This window comes from Tachypleus tridentatus, chromosome 13 (genome assembly GCF_004210375.1).
Source record: "Tachypleus tridentatus isolate NWPU-2018 chromosome 13, ASM421037v1, whole genome shotgun sequence".
In the NCBI taxonomy this organism is placed as follows: Eukaryota; Metazoa; Arthropoda; class Merostomata; order Xiphosura; family Limulidae; genus Tachypleus; species Tachypleus tridentatus.
This window is the reverse complement of record NC_134837.1, coordinates 156,767,963-156,793,867: the sequence shown is the minus strand read 5'-3', so window position 1 is coordinate 156,793,867 and position 25,905 is coordinate 156,767,963. Positions and strand designations below refer to the sequence as shown.

General features: G+C 34.7%; 1 protein-coding gene across 3 annotated transcripts in view; it reads left to right on the top strand.

Moving 5' to 3' along the window:
* The window catches only part of LOC143239881 (plexin-B-like), a 172,414-nt gene that overhangs the window by 35,360 nt on the left and 111,149 nt on the right, over positions 1–25,905 (top strand). For 2 of the 3 annotated variants that reach the window (XM_076481495.1, XM_076481491.1), the window contains exon 2: positions 14,292–14,372. The exons of the other annotated variant lie outside the window; for it this stretch is intronic. The gene's annotated coding sequence lies outside the window, so the exon portion shown is untranslated. The remainder of the gene's footprint in view (positions 1–14,291; positions 14,373–25,905) is intronic. 3 annotated transcript variants of the gene reach the window in all.

Sequence of the window (25,905 nt, the reverse complement as noted above, 5' to 3'; positions counted from 1 at the left end):
GTATGATATACAAGTTTAAGAAATACCTAACCACGATAGTGTAATATAGTATGAAACGTCACTGTTATATCGAACGAGCCTCCTTTTCACGTTAAGTTACTCTGTATTCTGTTGTTAATATTTGTTGTAAACTCTTTGTATACATTTCATGGAATGCCTAACCTTCCATCACTATTCCTCTGTTGCAGAGCAGTTAAAGGGTTTTTCAGGTTGTCATCAAACCAAGACTTGTCCATTTCACGAAGGAGTCACTGATCCTAAGGATGGTTTGTTCACTGTTCTTCACTATAGTTTCCACATTCTGAGCAACATAACAGATAATGCCTTACATTCACAACAACAATGAGCAGCTTATAGACTACAAGCCCTCTAGCTGCTTACCCCAGTATTAAAGTTTCACTAAAAACAACACTAGTTTGTATTTCATTAGAAATCTTGTTTTAAAACTTGTATGATGAAGAGTAGTTAATGTTCGGTGATTATGTTTCTACTTGACATCCCGTTAACAACACCGATCTTTGGAGCGGATGAATGTCTTAATGTTTTAGACATGTGTCACCAACTAACCTTCATTTTAACACCGTTAACTACTTTTCAGGGATCTTTTTTCAGAAGGTATTGTTGATGGATAACATATTTCTACTGTACGAAAACTATCAATTGACCGTTAGTACGTAGTCTTATTTTTGATAAATTCTTGCAAACCTTCTATTTTTAATGCAAAATGCCTATCTGTTTATGTTAAACATTTTTCTGGAAACAATAGAATCATGTTCATGTTTTAGTATCAAAGTTGTTTTTACTATAAATAAATTTGATACCTATAATCAGGATATGCAAAACGGAATTGTTGCTTGAACCTCAGTTTGCATACTGATTCGTGTAACAAAATATAATTTTCGTGTCGAAACAAATAGTAAAGGTTTATTATGAATTAATAAAAGCTAGAAATTTGTTAAGGCGAAATATGTAATCTTATATAAAAGAAATCATCAATGAAACTTTAATCCAAATTATACCACTTTCCTCTAGTAATGTAGCCTTTTTAATTGAAACGAGTTAAACTGGTACAGTTGAAAGGCAATGGATGACTCTTCTGTAATTAATAATTAAAGGCTAAAGCCATTCCTATTCAGAGATTGGTTATTTAGTTGTAGTCTTACGTATTTTCATCGTCTGTTTTTTTTTAATTAGAAAAATATACACTTTTCTTCAATATTATTTCATAAGGCAGGAAATTTATCAAAACTCTTAACTGACTAATTTCTACCCTGCACATCAACGCCATAGATCGCATTAACATATACAGAGAAATATCTGTTAGTTTTAAACTATTGCATTTACGTAGTAACCTTCTTAAGGTGAAGAGAACATTAGAATAACTGAAATCAAAATGGATTTAATTTACTGTAAATGGGACGAAACTTTTATTGACTTTCACACAAGTATTAAATAGTTATTAGTGAAATGACCGCTAAATTTTGGAAGGATTGAAGAAATTCCAAGAGTAAGAACATCCCATATACATTTCTTCTTTGATGAGAATCCAGACTTAACTTCTAATCCCACTCCATAAACATAGAAACGAAAATGTATTCTGCAGCTCAAAGGCTTAGCATCATTTCCATTGTTACCCAACATCTTAAGAAGAATGGCTGAAGAGTGTTTAAAAATGGAATTGAAAAAGGAATCTTGCAATTTTACTGAGAATACAGAAACTTGTTCTATTACATATCCGTGGAAATGCATTATTCACAATGAAGACACTTCTCACATTTACTAAATATTGAAGTAGCTTCTCAAGCGAGTCTATAATAAATTTATATTATTTCTTACACTACAATAACATCTTTTTTAAACTATTGTTTTTACTCTTTCGCATGTTAACAGTTTTAACATTATTACTTTTATATCCAAAATTAAGAAGAAAAAAAACGAACTCACCTAATTAGATTTACACAAGTTAAAACATAGTGTGCGTTTATAATAGAATATCATCATATAAACATCCGATATTTGCGGCTCAAACTATAACATAAAAATATCTGTTTTCTTCGATTATGTATTGACGATTTTCCATTTTCTACTGTTATTTCTCACTTCAAGCCTTGCAGAGTAGTTGATTACTAGAATAGACGGGAGAAGAATACTGCATGTGTGTGTATGTTAACGACTAGATCACAAATCTTTAGGATCTGTAATAGATATAATTTTGAGATACTGACTAACTACTGAAAGAAGTGCTTTACCTCTACAGTGCGTCTCGAACTCCAGACCCTTCAACAATCTATCATAAGGTCACGCCTGCCTATTAGTGTGCGATAGGTAGTGAAGAACTCGTATTTCCTATATATATACACATACACACAAGTGATTTGAAAAACAAAAAATCGTAAGTGTGTCAACAGTGCGTCACTACTTTCATAATCTGGAAAGATAAGCGTTTTATGGCGCAAAGCATATAGGCTATCTCCGCATTTGAAAAGAAGAAATTGTAATTTCATACAAGGTAATTTACAAAAATCTAGATGTAGGTTTAGGTGATTTTTAAATTTATGTACCGAAATATCTTTGAAATGGAATTGCTGTTGCAAAGCAAATGCTTGCTAAAATATTTCTTCTTAACTATAAAATACAAAATACAAAATAAAATATAATTGAAATGTATATATATTACAGTATGTTACATACGAAGGCATTGTTTCTTAGTTTTATGGATTAAGTTACAAGCAGGTGGGAAAATCGTAAACAAAAATTCCAGACACTCTTATAACAAGAATGAAATTATCCATTATATGTTCAAACTCTCTCTGTAACACAATACACTGTCGATCGAGCACAATAATACGGGCGATCGACTCGGTAATACTGATGGGTTGCATTCAGTGGCATATGTAGGTAAGGGCTAGAGGAGGGCTCAACCCCAGGGCCCATGGTCTTAATGGAGGCCCATTATTAATTTTATTCTATGTAAAATTACAATGGACGTAGGGGCCACAAAACCGTAAATACATGTGGTATACGAATTAAATATAATCTTTGTTGTTGTTGTTTTTACTATTTGAAATATAGTATCAATTTCTATGTTTAATCGTATTTGATTTTACTGTCAAAGAAAAAACGCATAAAGTATAGAGATAACGGTTTAAACTTTAACGTGCGTAAACCTAGAAGAGATTGAGAGTTGCGCATCTTCCCTAACTTGCAAACTGGTGTTTTGTAAAAAGGAAGTAAGGTTAAAATGAAATGATACGAAAGTATATCTCTTAATTCTCAACCAGAAAGGTCACAGTTACATTATTCAGAGCCCATGTTTATCTAGAATATTACCATTTTATCTTTAATATCATTAAGTATTTCATTTTCGACAAACACTTTTACTGCAAATAGTTCGTTTGGTATTTCATTAACCACAATATTTATGTAGTCTGAATGTGAAAAAATAAATAGAATTTACTATAAAATGATTGCTTTATAACAAAGTTGAAAAAATAATTTACAGACGTTGGAAATACTTGCTTCATTACATATCAGACTTCTAACACAGCCTATTAGTGCAATGATCTGCGTTCGGTACAATGACACAGTTGGAGATAGGCGAATCCCGACAACATTGAAGGAACAAATTAATTACTACTACAATCAGATATCTGTTGCTTTTTGCAACTTGGGTTATTCGTCTTTCCCGTTGGTATATTATTAGGGTTTGGAGGCCACTGTTTTTCTTATAGTAATAAACATATTTTCTTCCTACTGCAGCTTTTAATAGATCCTTTCTTGCTATTTTGCTGACTATCTGTTGTACATTTCCACATATGTACAGCTATCATGATTACGTTAATATGAAAATGAGCCAATAAATGATGAATTATTTAACAGGCCTGACATAGCTTGGTGGCTAGAGCGTTCGAATCTCATCACCACGAACACTCGCCCTTTCAGTCACTGTGATTTTGTAATGTAACTGTTGTTAAATATTATAATTTATCCTGGACGAGCTTCTACTTTATTGTGTTACGTACTACGATTTCAAATAGCCAGGAATTTTAATTCTACCTTAGAAGTTAATTGAGCGTCGATATGTATCAAATTTGTGATATTTGCCAACAAAATTGATACATACAATTTTCGTTTTTTAACACAAATATATTTTAATATATAAACAATAATACAATTTATAAGAATGCTTATTACAAATAATGATTTATATACAAAAGTTTTACAAACTTACAAACAGTATTGAGTCTTCTATCTGGTCTGGAACTGAATATTTTATCGACGGTTTACGATGAGCGAATCAATTTTGTGGTGATACACAAGTACACTTCACTTGACGGGAAGCTAGCTAGCTTCTTCACACGTGAGTTTTTTTTCACTGATGTTGTACGATGCTTTCCTAAAATACTAACGTCCGAAGTTAATTCACTGAAGTTAAACGGTTTGTAATGTTTGACATGTATGAACTTTCCTGGTAAAATATCTGTAGTTTTCTGATTAATAAGCGTTTATCCCAGATATATCTTCCGAGGTTTATAGTATACCAACTGTAGCAAACTAACCATATATACTGCCTTTCCGCATTACGTTTGTTACATTTTTTTAGTTTAAAAGGAGATTTTCTATAAATTTCAGTTACTGCAACAATACTGGTATTTACATACACACATTGTATATTGTTGATTCTTACACTCGAGAATCTTCTAGAAATTTAAGATATAGGCTAGAATATTTCAATACAGATTTAATGGTATAAGTTACATACATTTCTATACATAGATTAACTTAGACAAACGTCAGTAGTCAGTATTAAAATAAATATACATTAGTAAATCAATTACATGGTCAATTCTATTATTTGATTAGAGAATCTCAAGAGTTGGCGATTGTTGGTGTTGACCAACTGCCTTCACTCTAGTCTATCACTTCTAAATGAGGGATGGCTACCTCAACAGCTTTGTACGAAAGTGAACAAACAAATAACTTGACAATAAAGTCAGTGAAATGCAAATCCTCTTCAAGAAGATAACGGTTAAGATAGCTTCAAGAAGCTATACTTAAGATATATAATATTAGTAAGTGAGTATCATTTTAATTAGGATCTCGACTTGTTATATAGAACGGAATTATAAATAGTACAGCGGTAAGTCTACGGATTTACGACGCTAAGATCAGGGATTCGATTCCCCTCGATGAGCTCAGCAGATAGCCCGATGTGGTTTTGCTATAAGAAAACACACAAATACGCTCCTGGTGAATAGCAGAATTCTCCGAGACTGATTCAATTCGCTGATAGATGTCAAAAATACGAACAGACTGGGCGTCACGTTTAATGTTTGTCGAAATTCGCGGTTTTAGCGTTGACAAAAGAAAGTTATTCTATATAATTTGTTTGCCGAATAATTCACACGAATAATAACATTAATCCTACATATTTTTTATACTTGTATGTATATGCAAGTTACTTGTGAGTAAAAGATAACACACAACATACAATCATAGTTTATAGTCAGTGAAAATCGAAATGTGCTACTGTTAAATATTATTTTTTTAAACAACCAATGATAACTTATTCTAAGGAATAATGTTAGATTTTTAACTTAACTGATATGTTTAATTGGCAGTGAGACAACAACAGGGTGTTCTTTAATCATCATAAATTTTCCAAACTACTACTGTAAGAGGAATAATGAGAGGTCAAACAACACCAGCAAAATATGTATTAATACAAACGTTTTCCAATTTTGATTGTCAGCTTCTTACAAATCAATGCAACTTAAAGTTGTGCATACATTCTGAGAGTATTCACATGAGTCGTAATGCAATTTCAAATTGTAATTTACGAAATGTACCTAGGCCCACTACATCTGCTTTATATTCACCGTTATTTACTGTCATTGCATTTTAATTATTACATAAATCACCATACATGTGTTTCTGTAGTACCTGCAGCAACTCAACATTATTCGATTTTTAGCACGCAAATGCCAAAAGGCACATGAAAGATGCATATCTTTAAATAATTCTTCATCTGTCTTGTTCATGTCTAATAACAACCATTTAAATGTTTTGAAATAAAAACACGAGATTTTAAATACGCTATGAGTAGACAAAGTACATGCCAATTTACTTGTATAATTTCTGAATTTTCATATGATGATGGTAACCTTTCAATGAGAAACTTCATTTCTCGATTTAAAAAGTTAACTGGCTGTATGAAAGACAGTAATTTGTTTAACAACGTGATTGGTTTATTTGTATTTATTTTACTGCTACACAGGTTTAAAGATATTCATGAAATAGATATACACCTAAACAAATATTTTCACGCTAAAGACTGGTAGATTTAAATGTAAGCAGCAAAACAAAAAGCTGACATCTATTGGTCAGTGTAGCAATCGTCGTAAAACCTAATGTTTATCATAGCACTCAGTAGCTACTATTTACTTTTCCTTGAAGTGAATCCGCAAGTTCTCTGTATAAAAACAATGAGTACATATTACAACCACAGCGTATCGCCTCAGATGCTAGCAGTGGCGCAACAGGCGATCTCTTTCGTTCTTACGTAGTTGGCTCACGGGACCTTTACATTTTACAGATCACATACAGTTCGTTAGTTGTTGTTGTTTTGAATTAAGCGCAAAGCTACACAATGAGCTATCTGTGCTCTGTCCACCACGGGTATCGAAACCCGTTTTTTAGCGTTGTAAGTCCACAGACATACCGCTGAGCCACTGGGGGGCCGTTTCATTAGATAAATATTCGTAGATAGAGGGATTAAATGACAAAGCCAAAGGAAAACACTTCTAAGGAGGGAATTGTCAATATTTTCTAATGCGCCGATTAACGAATGAGTCCATGGTTTGCTAAAAAAAAAATCGCGCGCCGCATTATGAGGCTAAAAGTGCTGTTACGGTGAAAATTACTAGTCATCACAGGAAGTTACCGATTGTGAAAACAACAAATAAGACAGAACCAGTTTACAATAATAATTATTTACAAACGTATTAAATCACAATAAGAATAATCTTACTGTAACAATATTTACATAATTAGTACTTTAATAATATTTGAACAATTGCCACATTCTCAAAAGTGCTGTTACGGTGAAAATTACTAGTCATCACAGGAAGTTACCGATTGTTAAAACAACAAATAAGACAGAACCAGTTTACAATAATAATTATTTACAAACGTATTAAATAACAATAAGAATAATCTTACTGTAACAATATTTACATAATTAGTACTTTAATAATATTTGAACAATTGCCACAATCTCAAAAGCACTAGATATGAACTGACCTGGTCAGAATTTCTAAATACAACATCTCTTAGGTCCCATTTCGCCGTCAAATACGATTCCACTTTTTTCTTTAACCTTCAAACACAATTTACTATAAGAAAAACACACATACTTTGCGCGAAATCTAACAGGACAAAGATAAGATAGAGCTATAGAACATATTTGCGCTGTTATATATATAACAGCGCAAATATGTTATATAGCTTTTCGCGAATATGCGACATAAGCAATATTTGTCATGGATATTTATAAAATTTCATAACAAAATGTTTAGAACAACTGGTCCCGAAACCACATTCCAGTCTAATCTTAGCAATGCCTTTATTTGCAAAATTAATGTTGTGGGTTGCGAAATACAAGTTTCTGTCAGAAAGAGTCATTACAACGAAGATTCATATTTCCTGGTACTGTTAGTAAGAAAGCAAACAAATATTTGAATTTTACGAAAGCTCGCAAACTTCCAGATGCACCCTGAAGAAAGAGTCATGTCATGAAAAGGATGCTAAAACAAACAATAATTGCAGTAATCGTATTCTACCGCGAACTTTCCAACTTTTTCAATTCAAAGCTTTTACACTTTTGGTCTGCCTTAAATTCGACCATGAAAGCAGACTTATCTTCAGCAGATTACTATAGAATCTGTCATGATTTATGTTGTAACGTTTACCTTCTTTCTTTGCAGAAGCTTGTTACAATGCAAATTGTAAAGTTTCTCAATAGAATATATATAATGACTATCAGACTGAACACGACCGACAGCGGGAAAAAAATGGTTTATAATATAGCATGGGACCCGTAGCGTAAGTATTCGAATTAGAATTTTAAAATACGAAACTAGATGTTAATCGCATTTTGTATTCGAACAGAGGGAACTCTTTCAATTTAAACTTCTATGTTGTTAAATTTATTTCTGACGGTTTTGAAGTATCTGCTCCAAATCTGTATAAAAAAATTAAATACCTAATGTGTCGTAATGTGTCAGCTTTACATTTTGAATTTCAATATTTAAGAAATTGTTCTGTAACAATAGTTTTGTTTTGCCGTTGTTTTGATGGAAAGACGTGATCATTGTATTTGAAGTCACGTATATCTTCAGTAAAAGATGATTCATTCATGTATTAATCACCTTCTTCTTTTTTTCGAGCCAAGATTTGGTTCTCGTTTCCGCTCGTCCATCCCGATTGGATTTACCCATGCTGGAATTCGATGTGGCGCCCATGGTGGATGGAGACCATTTATCATGTTTTGTTTACTTATCTGGAAATATATTTAATCAAGGCTGAAAACGTATCTGTCTACACAGCAACTCCACTCATCACAAGTATGTGATTGCGTCACGTTACATTCTTTATGTCGCAGCTTCGGTGGTTGTTTAGTATGAAATAAAAGTTATTATGATATTATTAATATCAGATACGATAAAGTGCATCAGTAAATGTAGCGTTTTCCCTATCAACCTTTACGGTATCTGGTCTTTACTATTCATTACTGAGAATGACTGACACATCATTTGTAACCACACGCTCAAGAAGTGACAAAGAAACACCAGTCCACTGATCTTCAGTCACGTTGCTTACGATATTCAGAGAGGTGGGCAATGGTTTACCATTGGACAATACTGAATGGGAGAGATATAGTCGCCTTTAACAAAACTCCAACTTACTGCAATATAACAGAAAATCTGAAGTGCCGTTGCTCTAGTAAAAACGACAGGCGATTTAAAAGGAACCACCAGAGCATGAACTGGCGGAGTGACAGAAAACACAGTTGTGGGTTTTGGCAGACAGAAACGGAAGGAAGACACAACGAAGCAGTAAGGAACGGAACTATAAACTAATAACGGATTTTTCTCGCACGCGCACAATACATGATCACTGCTCTTATTCACCACCACCAGGGATGTTCGACTTAATATGATTAATTGTTTATAGAAATAGGCATGATAAACTGACACATGTTGTTAGCATATTATTTCAGCACTATTTAATACAAATAATAGATTGTTTTAAATGTATTAAAAAAACCTCGCATCTTACATCATTTTGTTTTGTCACAAACCAAGGATGATCTACTATTTGCGGTTTGGATGGTTCAAGATTCGCGCTGCGAAATCACTAAAGTCACACCTTAGGCTATAAGAGAGTTAATCCTATTACTCAGTTACAAGCCTGAAAAAAGATTTTGTATTGGGACTTCTGCTGACTGCGCCAGTCCTTCTGCTCAGTAGTTCAAATTTAAGGGCGGCAATACCCAGATCATGTGGGGAGTCCTGACTGGGCAGTTTTCCCATGTGTGTATATATATCAGTTTAGGTTGAAAATTCGATTATTATCTCTTTCAGATCTACTGACTCTTTCTTTCTCAATTTTGGTAAATGTGTGGGGCTTGCCGTTCGTACCTCTTTCTCTGTTATTTGTCACAGTCGATCTGTGTTTTTTCTTCAACTTTCTTTAATCTATTCGAATATCTTTTGTTTCTTATGTTTAGCTTCTTTCTTCCTTCTCTAAATGTTTATCATACTTCACCTTATGTTTTAGCTTATCTACCTTCAGTGATTCAATTAGTATCTGATTTCCTTTCCATTATTTGTATACTCTGTGTGTTATGATACAAGTCCCTAACGGTAGTTGTCTTGTTGTGTTAGTATCGGGTGAAAACCTAACACTTAAATTTAAGTGATAACGTGAAATGTTGAAGAATATAATAACCTGAAATCTCACGCATACGTTTGATAACTTTTTCGATAGTTACATATGGTTTGGTTTGTGTGATTTGAATTTCGCACCAAGCTACACGAGGGTTATATGAGCTGGCCATTCCTAATTTAGCAGTGTAAGGGAAGGCAACTACTCATCACTACCCACCGCCAATTCTTGGGCTACTCCTTTACCAACGAACAGTGAGATTGACCGTTACATTATAACGCCCCCACGCCTGAAAGGGCGAGCATATTTTGTACGATGGGGATTCGAACCCGCGACCCTCGGATTACGAGTCGAATGCCTTAACGATCTGACCATGCAGGATCAGTTACGTATGGAGTCCTATCTATTGAAATGGTTGTTGTTAATGAGAACACCTTTTACTATTTGTTGGTTCACATTGAAAAGAGCTAATATGTAGCCATGCTATGAAAACGATTATCAGAGAATACGTTTTCCTACCCGAGACAAATTAAAGAAGTAAAAAATACCCAAGAGCATTGAAAGAATTTTTTTCGGCTCTGAAAGATTGAGTTATCTCGGTGTTGCCATTATTTATGTTCGGGTACATCGTCACGTACAGAGCAGACCCGAGAACCAGACGCTTAGACAAGACTGTCGTAAGCAATATTCTTTGCGACTAGACAGTTGTCAGGAGTACTACACGTTAATTTATAACACTGTTCAATTCATTGTCGATTACCCGCCTATGTTCTTGATGACCATGCATCTATAGGTATTGATTAAGAACAGACAAAAAGAAAAGGAAATCTGCAGTCAGTAGTCATTTAGTGAAGCATATACCCCGAAGAGAAAGTTACGTTGCTTTATAATAGTACTACGTTTTTGTAATAACTACTGAACTAAACTAAAGCCGGTGGTAATAAGAAGACTATAATTGGACTTGCACGTACATTAGACATCTTGTAACCGTAAAAAAACACACGATATATTATTAATGGCATACCTCAAAAGCTAATATTCATATTTATAAAAGACAGTCAAAAGCCACTTTAATGGGACATTTTATGCTGCAACTGATTTGAATGCTGAACCTCTTATATATTCTCCATTTAATAAATCTACTTTTTTTTCAGTGTCTTGTTTTTCTTGTTTTTGTGTGGGTTGCCAGTAAAACAATGTACTAACCATGTTTTGTAGAATGCTAGAAAGGACGAAGAAAAAACCTTAATGCGTACAGAATTGTTTTAGAAAATGAACTCTTAATTATTAAAATGCACAAAGAACTTTGAATTTAAAAAAAATATATATTAATTATAAATGGAAATACTAAAACGGTAAGAAAAAGGTAGGAATGGGCGGGATAACATTGCAACACTTTGATACTGTGTCAATCTTAAAGTGAGTGCAGCCATTGTTCCAACCATTTGTATTTTGCATTGAAATTTGATCCTATTATAGATATGAATTGTGTGTTTTCAGTAGCTAATCCTACCTGAATTGTCAACATGTTTTTAAAATCAGTGGTCTTGATGCTATTCTATTTCCCTACCTTTTACCAGTCAGATAGTTACAACGATAACTACCTGATATGGATGATCAGGTAAATGGTCAAAACTGACGGAAGTGTATCGGCTGTACTCGACCTATTTTGACAAAACTCTCGCATCTTTCCAAACTTTCCAATCTTTCCCAAACACAACAAGTAAAGGAAATTAAGAACAAGCTATTTCATACTATGACTTGTCAATAGGGTAGAAAATACCAAGACAATGGATCCAATATTCAGTCACTCAATTTGGTGTAGGTTTTTCGGCACAGCTAGCTTCTCATTGATGTAAGGGGACAAAGAACTAGAACATTTTATAGAACTTTTAAATCACAATAAAAAGTCAGCAAACCATTTCAAGGCTTTTCAACAGTGGAAAGGATTAGAATCTCGACTGAGAATAAACCAAAGAAACGATACGGAAAAGTTAAGCACAAAGCCACACAATAGTTTATCCGTACTGTACCACGAGTATCGAATACGGTTTCTAGCAGTATGAGTCCGCAGACACACTGCTTTTCCATTGGGGGAGATGAGCTTTGGTAAGCTGTTCTCTGAAAATTTATTGCTTCTAAAGAGTTCATAGAACTCAAGATACAGCTTTTTGTGGGAGTCGTGAGAACCTATTCACACATAGAAATGTAAATTTCCTAAACATTTGGCTTTGTTGGATCCTGTTATAAACAAGCTATAAGAACTGCCATTGTCAAATTTCTTGTACTGCATTGCTGACATATCAAAAATTATCTGAAAGGACTTGCTGAATCATTGCATGAATCTACGAATTTTATCAGAAGGCAAGATAAGTAATGTGCTTGTAACAGAACGGTGTGACGAACTGTAGGCCTTCTCTGTAAAAGTGAATAAAATGGAACACATGGACAAGATCACATCAGCATATCTTTTCCCAACACTTTTTTCGAACTAAGAATTCTGCTGAGTTGGCCCATCACTGTTGCTATTGGAGAAAAAAAGTCTTCAAAACTCGATGAATGAAACCTACCTCAGACGACACACACATACACAAAGAGAAATAACATGTTGGTGCAACAATTTCTATCGATCCTAAAACCCCACAAATTAGACTTAAAGCAAGAAGTGTGAGATTTCGCCTTGTTGAAACATAAACAAGAGGGACTCCTCAAGAGCCGATACACCTGATATTCTTATAGGCATAATTAGAGTAAATTAATTAACCTATGTGACCTTTGTTTTATCAGCAATACCATGTGGGGTGGTGCGCATACCCGAGTCAGTGTTATTAGCCATCAGGATATCTACTCAAGTTGAAATTATTTTAAGCAGGATTATAGTAAGTTAATCTATTAGACCATGACTTAAAGTAAAATATTTGGCTGGCAGAGTAGTCATGTGTAAATTGTTTCTACAATGTTTCTTCTGGTTTTAATAATTAATAAATTTAGATTCTTGTTTTTTTAACTACACAATGAAATATCTGTACTCTGTCTGCAGCGTGAAATTAAACCTCGAATATTTAGTCTTGGAGTCCATAAACTTACTGTTGACCCACCTTGGAACAATCTGACTTTTGGCTTTCAGTTTTCTTCCCCAGTTGAAAGCATTGTTGTAGAGGAGGGACAGATTGGAAATGTACCTACAAAGACAAAACAGATAGTGTCAGGCCTAATTAGATATTCGTTTTCCAGTTTCATAAATTCACGAGCAAGAGTTGCTGACGGTATTAAGAATCTTGTTTGTTTAGATTTCTTTGCAATTCGCATAAGCCAACTTAAATCTTACATACGTTGGCTGTTCTTTAATATACACACACACACACACACTAAATGCTGCATAAATTCTAAAACTTCAGGAGTTCTCTCAAGATAATGCCTTGTATACATCTGTTTCTTTGAAGAATAACTATTACGCTTGAGCATAAACGAATGTACACATTTCCAAAACAAACACTTGTTATTTATATCTACTATCTTAGGAGTTAGTCTAATTGCAAAGTATTAAGATTCAACCAAAAGACTTTCATATACATTAAAGAATACAGAGAATTTCATGGAAGTTATGGCACCGTCTAATAATAAAAGAACAACATTTTTTCTTCCTGCTTCAATACCTTGATTGAAGATTAAACTTGTTTGTAATCTCTTTGGGAACGCCCCCAAGTGGCTCAGCGGTATGTCTGCCGATTTACAACGTCGAAATCCGGGTTTCGATACCCGTGGTGGGCAGATTATAGATAGCCCATTGTGTAGCTTTGTGCTTAATTCAAAAAACAACAACAACAACGTCTTTGGAAATTTACTTACCTAAATTGGTAATATATAAGTTTCTTCTCTACATCTATATTCCTCTAATAGTCATAATATCACGCATACTATTTAAACAAAGGCCAAGTGGTTAGGGCGCTAAACTCGTAATATTAGAGTTGAGGGTTTGAATCCCCGTCACACTAAACATGCTCGCCCTTTCAGCCGTGGGAGCGTTATAATGTTTCAGCCAATCCCACTATTCGTTGGTAAAAGAGTAGCCCAAGAGTTGACTGTGTGTGGTGATGACTTGCTGCCTTTCCTCTAGTCTTGTATTGCAAAATTAGGGACCGCTAGCGAAGGTAGCCCTTGTGTAGCTTTGCTTGTTTGAATTTCAAATTCGAAAACAAACGAGCACCAACCATGTTCGCTGGAGTCGAAGTCGAGCGTTGTTTTACGATAGTTACAAACTTACTTACATCATTGTGTGTGATTAAACTCGTTCCAAGTACTTTAATAATGTGAAAACATATTTTCTGCTTCTTTTTTTACAGAACTGACCGGCAACTGAAATAACTCCAAAAATTTCAAGAAATGGAATAACTGTACACAGGATCGTTTGAGAATTAATATCGGTAGGACTTCCTGCTATTTTGTTTTTCATTTTGCCATCTTCATGTCAGGTGTTTATCATCTATATCTGTCAACATTTTAATCAACATTTGCTCAAAATTACACAGATAATAATGTGATGTAATGCATGGTTGACTGAACCTATTCGGGGCCCGGCATGGCCAGTTTGGTTAAGGCGTTCGACTCCTCATCCGAGGGTCGCGGGTTCGAATTCTAGTCACACCAAACATGCTTGCCCTTTCAGGCGTGGGAGCGTTATAATGTGACGGTCAATCCCACTTTTCATTGGTAAAAGAGTAGCCCAAGAGTTGGCGGTGGGTGGTGATGACTAGCTGCCTTCTCTCTAGTCTTACACTGCTAAATTAGGGATGGCTAGCGTAGATAGCACTTGAGTAGCTTTGCGCGAAATTTAAAATAAACAAATTGAACCTATAACACCTCCATTTTTTCCAGGAAACTGATGCAGTTCTTGCACACTAACATATTTCCTAATAAAATCTACAAATAAAATGATTTAAAATTAAACAAAAATATTAATTTTAGACGCGATGAATTTATGTGTAGTGTAATGGATATTTCACTGTTTGTATTTGTTACTCATCATGTTAACAAAAATTAAAGGTGGAATTTTGAACATTCCTTTAATTGTTCATTTAATGTGTGAAGTTTTTAATTTTCCTTTTTTACCTCATGAAACATGTTTAGTATAGATTCCGTAGCTTGCAGTTCCTTACAATATCTTATGAATAAATATGATATTGTCACAGTAATTTTTTTATATTCATACCGTCACTAACTTTATGCGTTAAACCCAATAAAATGTGAATATGGATTACCTCAATATCTGAATGCGAGACTTTTTTATGAACTGGAGAGATTACTTAAGATCTTGGCATTTAATATTACCCATAAACTTTGAACTTTTTTTTTTAATTTCCAGTGCTTATGAACGTAACATGCCCAATTTCAAATATAGCAATATTATACAACTTTCAATCACCAAGACAAAAATAACTGACTTTAATAAAAACGTTTGTGGCTGTGAAAACATTTTCTAAGTTTTATCACGCGTGAGTTTACTTAAACTTTTTAAACTGCAATCATTTTTTGTTTTTGTTTTTATATCATTGTAGTGTAAGTAAAACGATATTTACACACAGATATTATGATCATCACTATTCCGTTCACCAATGGTCTTTCTAATAGCAAGTCCTAATAAGTCAGTCATTTATTAGTCAGCCTTGAGTTCAGTGCTGTTAAGTACGGTTTCGTTAACACGCGTTGTTAATTGCTGAACCTAATTGCTTCAAACCGCTTGTGTTACTTTTCTGAAAACGCCAACGTGTGATAGTAACACACCTAATATCAGACCCAGCACATTAATGTTAATAATAATTTCTTTACTTTAAACATGGTCCTTTACTAATATTCCTATAGAGGTCGCGCACTGATGTCGAAATAATCACGTGATCTGTAATTTACGTCACCATATTGCATATGAAACATGACTGCTTAATTTTGATACGAAGTGAAGTTAGGGTGCAAAAAGTTAGTTATATTTGTTAATGATAGTGAATGTGTTCTAAATGAGAAAGGTGTCTGAGAAAGGGACTTTACGTACCCCTTCTGCCCTAGGTATTAAGCGCCTATGACGTCAAGCGTTTACATTGGTACTATGCTATGATGTTAATACTTTTAACAGCGTGTATAAAGAATGGTAAAATGAAAGGTTGAATAGTTTTGTTTTTTTTTTATTTTTGTTACACGTTGTTATCAAGGCCAAAGCACACGAATCTTGTTAATGGTTTATTGATTATTGTAAAACAGGAATATTTAAAGTCAAATATTGAATGTAATAGTTTTGTGACGTACAATGAAATATTAATATCTCCATCATCTTATTTGTGCGGTATGTATAGTTTTTAGGAACACTTTACGTTAACACTTGTATAACTTTATGAATGCTAACATCGGTCATAAGCAACGTGGGGAACAAAATAACCTTTTGTATATATATACCAATGGTTAGCGTATCCAGTGTTCCAACGTTCGAGTACCGTTACTGCCAAAAAAAAAATCGCACTCCACACTACTAAGTTGTAACGGCTAAATCTCACTATTCAATTAGGGTATTTCAAGAGTTAGTAATAGGTGGCGGTGAATAGCTGCTTACCCTATAGTTGATCACTTTAAAACTTGGAACGATTGGCTCATATAGCCCTTGAGTAGCTTTACGCGAAATTCAACAACTAACAATAACACAATTAATGAGCTATAACACTATTATAAGCATTTTCATGTTTAGTACCCCACGTTTACAGTCTTGTTTTCATTTACCAGCCATGATACATTTTTTGTTCGAAGCCTCTTTATCAAAAGGATCGTTTTCACGAGGTAGAATTTAGCCTTCAAAAACAAAAATCTTACTAAGTACACCTAGAGGCTGTTTAGTTTTATTTTAGCACAATGACTTCAGTTATACTTACAGTTAAAGAGTATTCTCACTTTTATTGACAAGAATCTATAAAAGTCTTTTTTTTCTAAGAATTAGATAAACCTGAAGTGAGGCTTTTTTCGTTGTACTCGCTCCAAATTCCCTTGCGTGAACGGAGTTATTTCACGCATTCTAAAAATGTGGAACCAACGAGACTTTCCTTATCTTCGTCATCCATTTTCATCCCTATTTACTTTTAAAGTTCTTGTACATCCATTTCATCCTCTTGGGATTTCCCACTACTTTCTGCTGTGGAAAAACCGAGAAGAAAGACAAAAGAGTTGTGTTTGTTGTAACAGGATATAATGATACAGAACGGACAAACACTAATTTGCGACAGGGCTAAATAAAAGGTTCTATGATAGGCTGTGATTTCGGTACAAGAGGTAAAGAAGATAAATTGAGGAAAGAGTTTGGTCCTCCATTGTTTTCGATCCCCTGTGTATAAGTCTTGTGTTATTCTGTATATCAAGTGCACACCCTTTCCTCGTCACTTGGCCCGTTCATGACAGGTGAATGATGAATAAGACCACGCCTGTTTTTTGTTTGTTTTTTTTAGTCTCATGTTGATTGGATTATCTAGAGAACCTGAGACTGGAATACTAAGCTACTTAGCAGTTTGCGTTTTCTTTTCTTTTTTTAAATACAAATGTCGAACCGATTTGCGTGTGGATGTTGGTCTTAGAGAAGGACGTTTGGTCTTTCAGATCTTCTCAATTTTGAAAGTTCCTAAAGTGAATAGTAAGGAAAAATTAACTTTACAAAACTTTTTTAAAAAAAGTTTATTCTTTTTATTATCGAACATCTTAAAAATTGTTTTCCTTATTTAGCATTAGACTGCATGCCACGGCCAAACGAAATGTTAACGTTAGTTCCCATAAAAGAATTTTATGTACAAGCGTGAATTGTTAATGAAATAAAACTCCAGTTCATGAAGAGCAATGACGTGTTCAAAGATTTTTGCGAAGTAAAACTTAAATGAAAGTTTCATCTTAAATCATTTTGTTTTTAAGAGAGTAACATGCCCGATCCTTATGTGCTGTAACAAAACGTGGATTGCGAATGAACATTTCTTAGCAAAAAAAAAAAGATATTCGCGAATTAAGTAAATACGATGACTACATTTTACGCCTTAGAAGTATTGATTGGATCATTTTCAAATTGGCTGTTAATCAGAATTTCTAAGTTTATTTAACTTTAACAGGCATTCTGTATGTTCATATATATTTGTGTGTGTGCAGTGTGGTGTAGCTCTATACTTTAATGTTAAAATGTCATCCGTAGCATCTTTTTCTTTTTTTAATGAAACAAAGTTCATCAGCTTAGTTTGGAAAATTCTAATTAAACTTTGTAACGTTACAGTCTATTTTTGTGTTGTAGAACATAATACACAATTAATACATTAAATTATGTATTACAAAGATTTAAAGGTTTTTAGACCATGTTCATTTATTGGAATATATTCTCAATTAAACTGGAGGTTTATCAATGTTACTAGCAGCATTTGATGGCGATTTCACCAAGAAACAGGTTTTTCTGTGATCATTAGCAAATCAAAACTCTGATCTCTGAATCAAGCTCACCAACTTGTAAACTTTCATTCCATTATGAAGTTTATATTATAGCTATCTAATTTGGTTTATTATCTGTTAGTTTTATGTAGTTACTGGGTTACTCTTTTACGAACGAATAGTAGGATTGACAGTACATTATATCTCCCCAACAGCTGAAAGGGCGAGCACGTTTGGTGTGACGGAGATTTGAACCCACGACCCTTAGGTTAGAAGTCGAGCGCCTTCACACGATTAGCCCAGCATGGCCAGGTGGCTAAGTAATTGACACTGAATATCTCTTTACAGGTTTCCAAAATGGATACATTAGTTAGTTACCCGATTAATACGCGCGCACGAGCATATTGTTTTATTTTAGTAGTTTTTTATAAAAGTCCGTGTACACATTAAGTTCAGTGCAAAACATTTTAAGCTGTAAGTTATTCGCCGTTACGATTTATAAGGTATTTTTGAAGTATTTATTAACGTTGGTTAGCGTGGTCGGAGGGAGAACACTTGGATTTTATGGTTCGCTTTTTTTAAATGTATTCCACAATTTGGTGTTATGAGTCATTATGAGCTAGGGTCAGATCCAACTCTTTTACTATTATGGGTTGCTATAGAGGTTTATACAGCTATTATGGGATAGACTAGGGTAATGCTTTTGTTTATTTAAATGTTTGTGATATAAAATAATTTAATTCAGAAACGAGTGTGTGGGTGTTTTCTTATAGCAAAGCCACATCGGGCTATCTGTTGAGTCCATCGAGGGAAATCGAACCCCTGATTTTAGATTCAGAGACGATTTAAGTTTAAAACTAAATCGATAGATTTATTTTCATCATAAATTTTATATACATCACGTCTTTACATTAAGCTTATTATACCAACAATTACTACACTTATAATGTTCTAAGACCCACCCAGTTCTTTTATGATTCCTCTCTCGAGACATCTAGCGTGATATGACGTGAAACACATTGACCTTTATACAGGTTAAATACTCCACGAATTCATTTCATTAATGATCTTAATTTTTATTGGCTCACAAATGAATTTACCAACGCTTGACTGCCTCAACTGCACTTTTCTGCCTCTTTCATGGTCAAAGTGTACAATTTAGTGGGATCGGCCCGGCATGGCCAAGCGTGTTAAGGCGTGCGACTCGTAATCTGAGGGTCGCGGGTTCGCATCGCCGTCGCGCCAAACATGCTCGCCCTCCCAGCCGTGGGGGCGTTATAATGTTACAGTCAATCCCACTATTCGTTGGTAAAAGAGTATCCCAAGAGTTGGTGGTGGGTGATGATGACTAGCTGCCTTCCCTCTAGTCTTACACTGCTAAATTATGGACGGCTAGCACAGATAGCCCTCGAGTAGCTTTGTGCGAAATGCAAAACAAACAAACAAACAAACAATTTAGTGGGCGTGAGTGTACTTGCCCTCGTATTTTAAGGGCTGTACACTAGTTTGGTAAATAAATAATACAGTTTGGACAATTTTTCTGTTGTTTTTTTTCCACCCGCATAATAACGATTTATAGTATACATTTCATATATTTAAAACTAACAGTGTAACAAAACTACACTGAAATAATAAGTATTTGATACTTCTCGTGATTTCTGTGACTTCCGTTACATACAGCTTCTACTGCTTTTAGTGTGTGTATTGAAGTCTTAATTTTCTTTTTCGAAATATAAAAGATGATATACGTAAATCATTTAACGTTCTCAACCATAAGAAGACACGTCCTTCCTGTCACACCAAACATGCTCGCCCTTTCAGCCGTGGGGGCGTTAAAATGTGAGGGCCAATCCCACTATTCGTTTGTTTGCTTGTCTGTTTTTTTTAATTTCGCACAAAGCTACTCGAGGGCTATCTGAGCTAGCCGTCCCTAATTTAGTAGTGTAAGACTAGAGGGAAGGCAGCTAGTCATCACTACCCACCGCCAACTCTTGTGCTACTCCTTTACCAACGAATAGTGGGATTTACCATCACATTATGACGCCCCCATGGCTGAAAGGGCGAGCATGTTTGGCGCGACGGGGATGCGAACCCGTGACCCTCAGATTACGAGTCGCACGCCTTAACACGCTTGGCCATACTGGGCCAGAAATATTGGTAGTATTGTAACTTCCACATTTGCGTTATCTTTTTTGATGAACTGTTTAACCTACCTGAATTAGTCCAAAATAACTGCTTAGTATAAAATAATAATAATAATAATGATCCTAAAGTGAATTTGGTCATTTGAGATATCGAAGAGATTAAATGGATTGAGGTAAAATGTTGCGTGTGTATTATGGGGCTAAAATTGAAATTGAAACAAGCTTTTCATTATAGAAATTGCCCAAAGCAGGCAGAAAAGGGGATTATTGATTATTAAATCTACTTACTGTTAGTATGTTTTTGAATTTCGCGCAAGGTTACACGAAAGCTATCTGCGCTAGCCGTCCCTAATTTAGCACTATAAGATTAGAGGGAAGCCTTTTAATCATCACCATCCACTGCCAACTCTTTAGCTACTCTTTTACTAACGTATAGTGGGATTGACCGTCACTTTATAACGCCCCCACGACTAAAAAGGTGAACATGTTTAGTGCGACGAGGATTCAAACCCGTGACCCTCAGATTATAAGTCGAACGCCTTAACCACCTGGCCATGCCGGCCCGATCTTTACTTCCTGATTTGTCTCCTTTGCTTTATTAAATCGCCACGCAGATTTATAAATTGTGTATATACACAAGTCGATATGTACTTGTGGGATATAGGTATGCAGTTTAATAAAAGGAAGTGTACATCTGTAAACTGTTGTGAATGTTTAACAAAATGAATGCGAAATTGTAAGTTGTATTTAATGAACGAGTGTATATTTCCCAATCAACTTGTCAGCTTACAAATAGAAGTAGAATTTACAAACAGACAAGGCGATTCCTAACTTTCTTGAATAACAGAGATAAAATGACAACGACGTACACAATATATAAATTGCATATACAGTTTAACTTAAATTGCAACTTTATAATTGGCGCTTCATACTGTTAAGTAATTTCAACTATTCAATTTAAGCTCTACTTGATTGATATTATAAGAATGCTTATTGCTTTTCTCAGGAACAAAGGTACATGCTTGCAGGAATCGCAAGAATATTGGTACTTTGAACAAAATAAATGCTTTCAGGATGATTTTTGGAAGCACGCGACTACCGTTTTCTGTTACATGGGCCCGGCATGGCCTAACGCGTAAGGCGTGCGACTCGTGATCCGAGGGTCGCGGGTTCGCGCCCGCGTCGCGCTAAACATGCTCGCCCTCCCAGCCGTGGGGGTGTATAATGTGACGGTCAATCCCACTATTCGTTGGTAAAAGAGTAGCCCAAGAGTTGGCGGTGGGTGGTGATGACTAGCTGCCTTCCCTCTAGTCTTACACTGCTAAATTAGGGACGGCTAGCACAGATAGCCCTCGAGTAGCTTTGTGCGAAATTCCAAAACAAACAAACAAATTCTGTTACATGATACTCATGAAATCATATGTCCAGTCATCCAATTAGGTTTGGAGTCCCATAAATATCACACCATAGGGTATACAAATGCAGATTTTCCAAAAATGGAAATGATTTTAAGAAATTTGAGCTATTTAAAACGGAATGCAGCTGTTATGATTTCAGAGAAATTGCCAACCTAGTCCATTAAGTACTGACTGATCTTTCGTTACATCAATCTAGGTGCAATGGAAGTTAAACTTTTGTTAGATCTGTCTCTGTAACAGAACTTGGCATGTCACTTATAACTAAATGTGTGTTTCAGCACTCGTATTTGTTTGATTAACATATAATTACTACACATGGAAATATTTAGATACCTAGAAGCACAGTGAAAGCTACAAATGGAACTGATGTGTAAGGAAAGGCGGCTCATTAGGCTTGGTGTATAAGTATTTTTAGTCCCAGTGTTGGGTTCCTTATGACAATTTGTACAAATGAAAAGAGTGATGATTAGTGATAGAGAAACGACTCCCTGATGTGACGTACTTATTCTCTGTACTTGTTTTCGTCAAACTGCTCTTTCTTCTGTGTGGTATTGTATTCAAATATGTGTGTAGCCTGAACGAACGAATAAATTTTCTGGTACTTTCCTAGATTGTCTAGCATTTTCACTCTTACCACAAGTAGAGGAAACTTCGAAACTCAACCAACCCCTCTTTTGTAGTTCCTTTTTCGTATTTTACGTGATAATATGATGCATCTCGCCGTTGGTTCACCGTATTACATGTGTAGCATATTAAAATATAATTTTCGATGATGTAATATATTTCGTTATTTTGCACTGCAATACTACGTTCAACTTATGATTTTAATTTTTTTTATTTATGTTGATTTTAAGATAGTGAGTGTTTTCCATTGATTATGATTAATTTTATAATACTTGTTTACTTTGATAAACTATTGTTCCCTTTAGTATCATCATCTCGAGCTCTGAGGTAATATATTTTGATGGCCAAAAATTTTAGTGTGCTTTGTAACTACTTTAGTAGCTAATATTTTAATCAAGGTGTAGAGGTAACTTAGATCCGAGGGCTTCCTTTCCCGTTACCACAAACAAATTGATAATTAAAAAATGTGAAGGTTGCAAATCAGGTTTAAGGTTATCACAACAATATACATGTAGTATAGAGTTTGACATGCAGATTTTATGGTCCTATATATAATGGTGAAACAGGAAAAATGTTATGGATATATTTAATAAACATCTTCTGGCTCAACGCACATTTGATGTCAGTGCTGTAGCTGAACATTCTGTTAACAAACACAGTATAATGGATACAATTTGTTCCATGACAACAAACATTCTTACTCACTGCCACAACTTTTTTAGATATAAAATACACAGTAGCCCCATTAGTTTTGAAGGCTAAGCCACAGTTAAACAGACATCACCCTGGAAAAGTTAATTTGTATTATTTGTATTTGATTAATGTAATAATATACGTGTGTTTTAAATACTATAACGGCATAGCATGGCTACGTGGTTAAAGCGCTCGACTATCTGAGGGTCGCGGGTTTGAATCTCCGTTGCACCAAACATGCTCACCCTTGCAGTCGTGGGTACGTTATAATGTGACGGTCAATTCCACTTTTCGTTGGTAAAATAATAGCCCAAGAATTGGCGGTGGATGGTGATGACTAGCTGCCTTCACTCAATTCATATACTGCTAAATAAGGGACGGCTAGTGCAGATAGCCCTCGTGTAGCTTTGTGCAAAATTCAAAAACAAACAAACAAACAGAATAACTTCATTTGTTTGCATGCTATTTCAATCTCTTTATGTATTCTCGGGCGAAGTCCATCTTACTGAGCAGTCTTAATCTTTTGCTTCAGCCTAAATCAGTTAACAAGTGTCTTATTTGCCTCTGTGAAGCCTTCCTCCTTGTGTGGCTTTTGCGCAAGTATAGAACACAACAAAACCTGCGTATGTTAATACACAAACTACAGGCATGTTCTGAGACCAATAGTCACATGACATAACCGGCTATGACTGTGAACCAGTAATGATCGACTTCATATGTTCTCGTTACTTTCCTAATTGGAATCGTACTTTAAATCTAAAAATCATGTTAAATTTCCTATAGTAGTTTCATCGTTGGACTTCAGTGTTTGTTTCGGTAAAACGATATAAATTCTTGCGTTAATGACAGCTTTCCAGGTTTGTCGATTTCACACACACCCGCACACCTTCTCTCTCTCTCTTTATGCTGGCACATTAAAGAAATATTAAGTTTTGTGTTAGTTGAGAATATAAAGATAGCTTATATTCATTATAAATAAATAAATATGTATAATATTCGTATTTAATATCGATAGGTTATGCAGTCTGTAGCTCCAATGCGTGTGATCAGTTTCTCACGTGACTATTCTTTACACTGACGAATTAGTCTAGAGACGTCACCTTTGGCAACATGTGAAGGCTAAAACTGGCAGCCGAGAAACTTGGAACGAAACAACAATTACAGGAGAGTTTTCTTTCAATATATGTCATGTTTACCTGCCGAGTATTTGACTGCCAGCATGAAAATTCGTTACATAAACTACTTTCTCACAGTAAACGTCTTGAAGGAACATACCTCGATAACCGTAGCTAACTAGCCCCAAGGCTGTAAATGTAGTCCTCTGAACCTGTTGATTTTGTTATTTGGCAGCATATTTATCGTGATGAGGTTTTACTGAACTAGTAAGTAACTGCATAACCTTTTCCTCTATTGTTGTAATTAATTAAAAAAACATTCATGCGTAGCTGCCCAATTCTGTTTGTTTTGATGCATATTATTAAACTTTCCATGTTCATGTTTTACAACTATCATGTTAAAAAACAAGTAAATTTAAGAAGTCTTTATGTTCTGATATTCAGCAGTCTTATTGGATTGATTCAAGTCGTTAGTACCCAAATGAATTATAAAAAAAACACGAACAGATTCGGTAAGAGAACTAACTGGCTATACCTATGGTGTCGTTTAATTTAGCTTCAGTGATGAATTTTGATAGGATTGGGTGTCCATTAATAAAAGTTGAGTGTTCTTGTAGGTACTTAGGTACTGCGTCACTTAAAGTCCTAAAATGCTTATGTTAAGAACTAAAAGGGTATACTTACGTGATTTGAGTTCGTGTTCCTCACGTGGTGGTACATTCACGACGTTAGAAAAAACACGTGGGTTCAAGATTTCCAATTTACCTCTAAAGAAGAAAGGCCCACATTTCGAAAGCGCTTGAGCAATAGGGTTTTCATTTCTATCACGTCTTTTGATAATAAAAAAAAATGTACTGGTTTGCGGTTAACAAGGTCCAAAGTTAAAGCTCGGATGTTTTGTTATTACGCAATGCATTTTCGGTTGCAGGCATGTTTTAAAGGTGGTAGCCAGCCCTACTATTTGATTAAAAACTAGTGATGTGGGCGGTGGGTGCTGCTCACTGGCCTTCCTTTACTATGAGCATTGTAACCTGGTTCTAAAGCTCATTATCACACTTCTATTTAGAAAACATTTCCCATGTTAAACTTGTTTCTTTTAAACCCAAAAAGCTGTTTTTGTGACCTTTGCCCTACTAAAATAGAACTCGCCAGTTACGAAGGTGTCAAAACTTTCAAAGTAAATAAATTTTAATATTCACGTGTTTGTCTTGGCACTTATACGCATTTAATATCCAGTTTTTATGACTTTGAAAACACGAACTTATCCAATTAATGTTTTATTTTGCAAAAAAAAAATACAGCATATGTTTTATATCATCATTATCACGAATTTTGATCTTTGAAGAAAACATGAGGAACAGTTTAAGAAGTTAAGAGGTAACTTTATTAGGAAAACTGATTATCAAAAACAATAGTTAGTTTTCGTTTACATATTTTCTTGCTAAATCATTCACAAGCAGAATTGCTTTAATAAAACTTTAACAAAATAAAGCAAATATTTTTCCTACAAATGTGTAATGAAGGTAATATATAGCA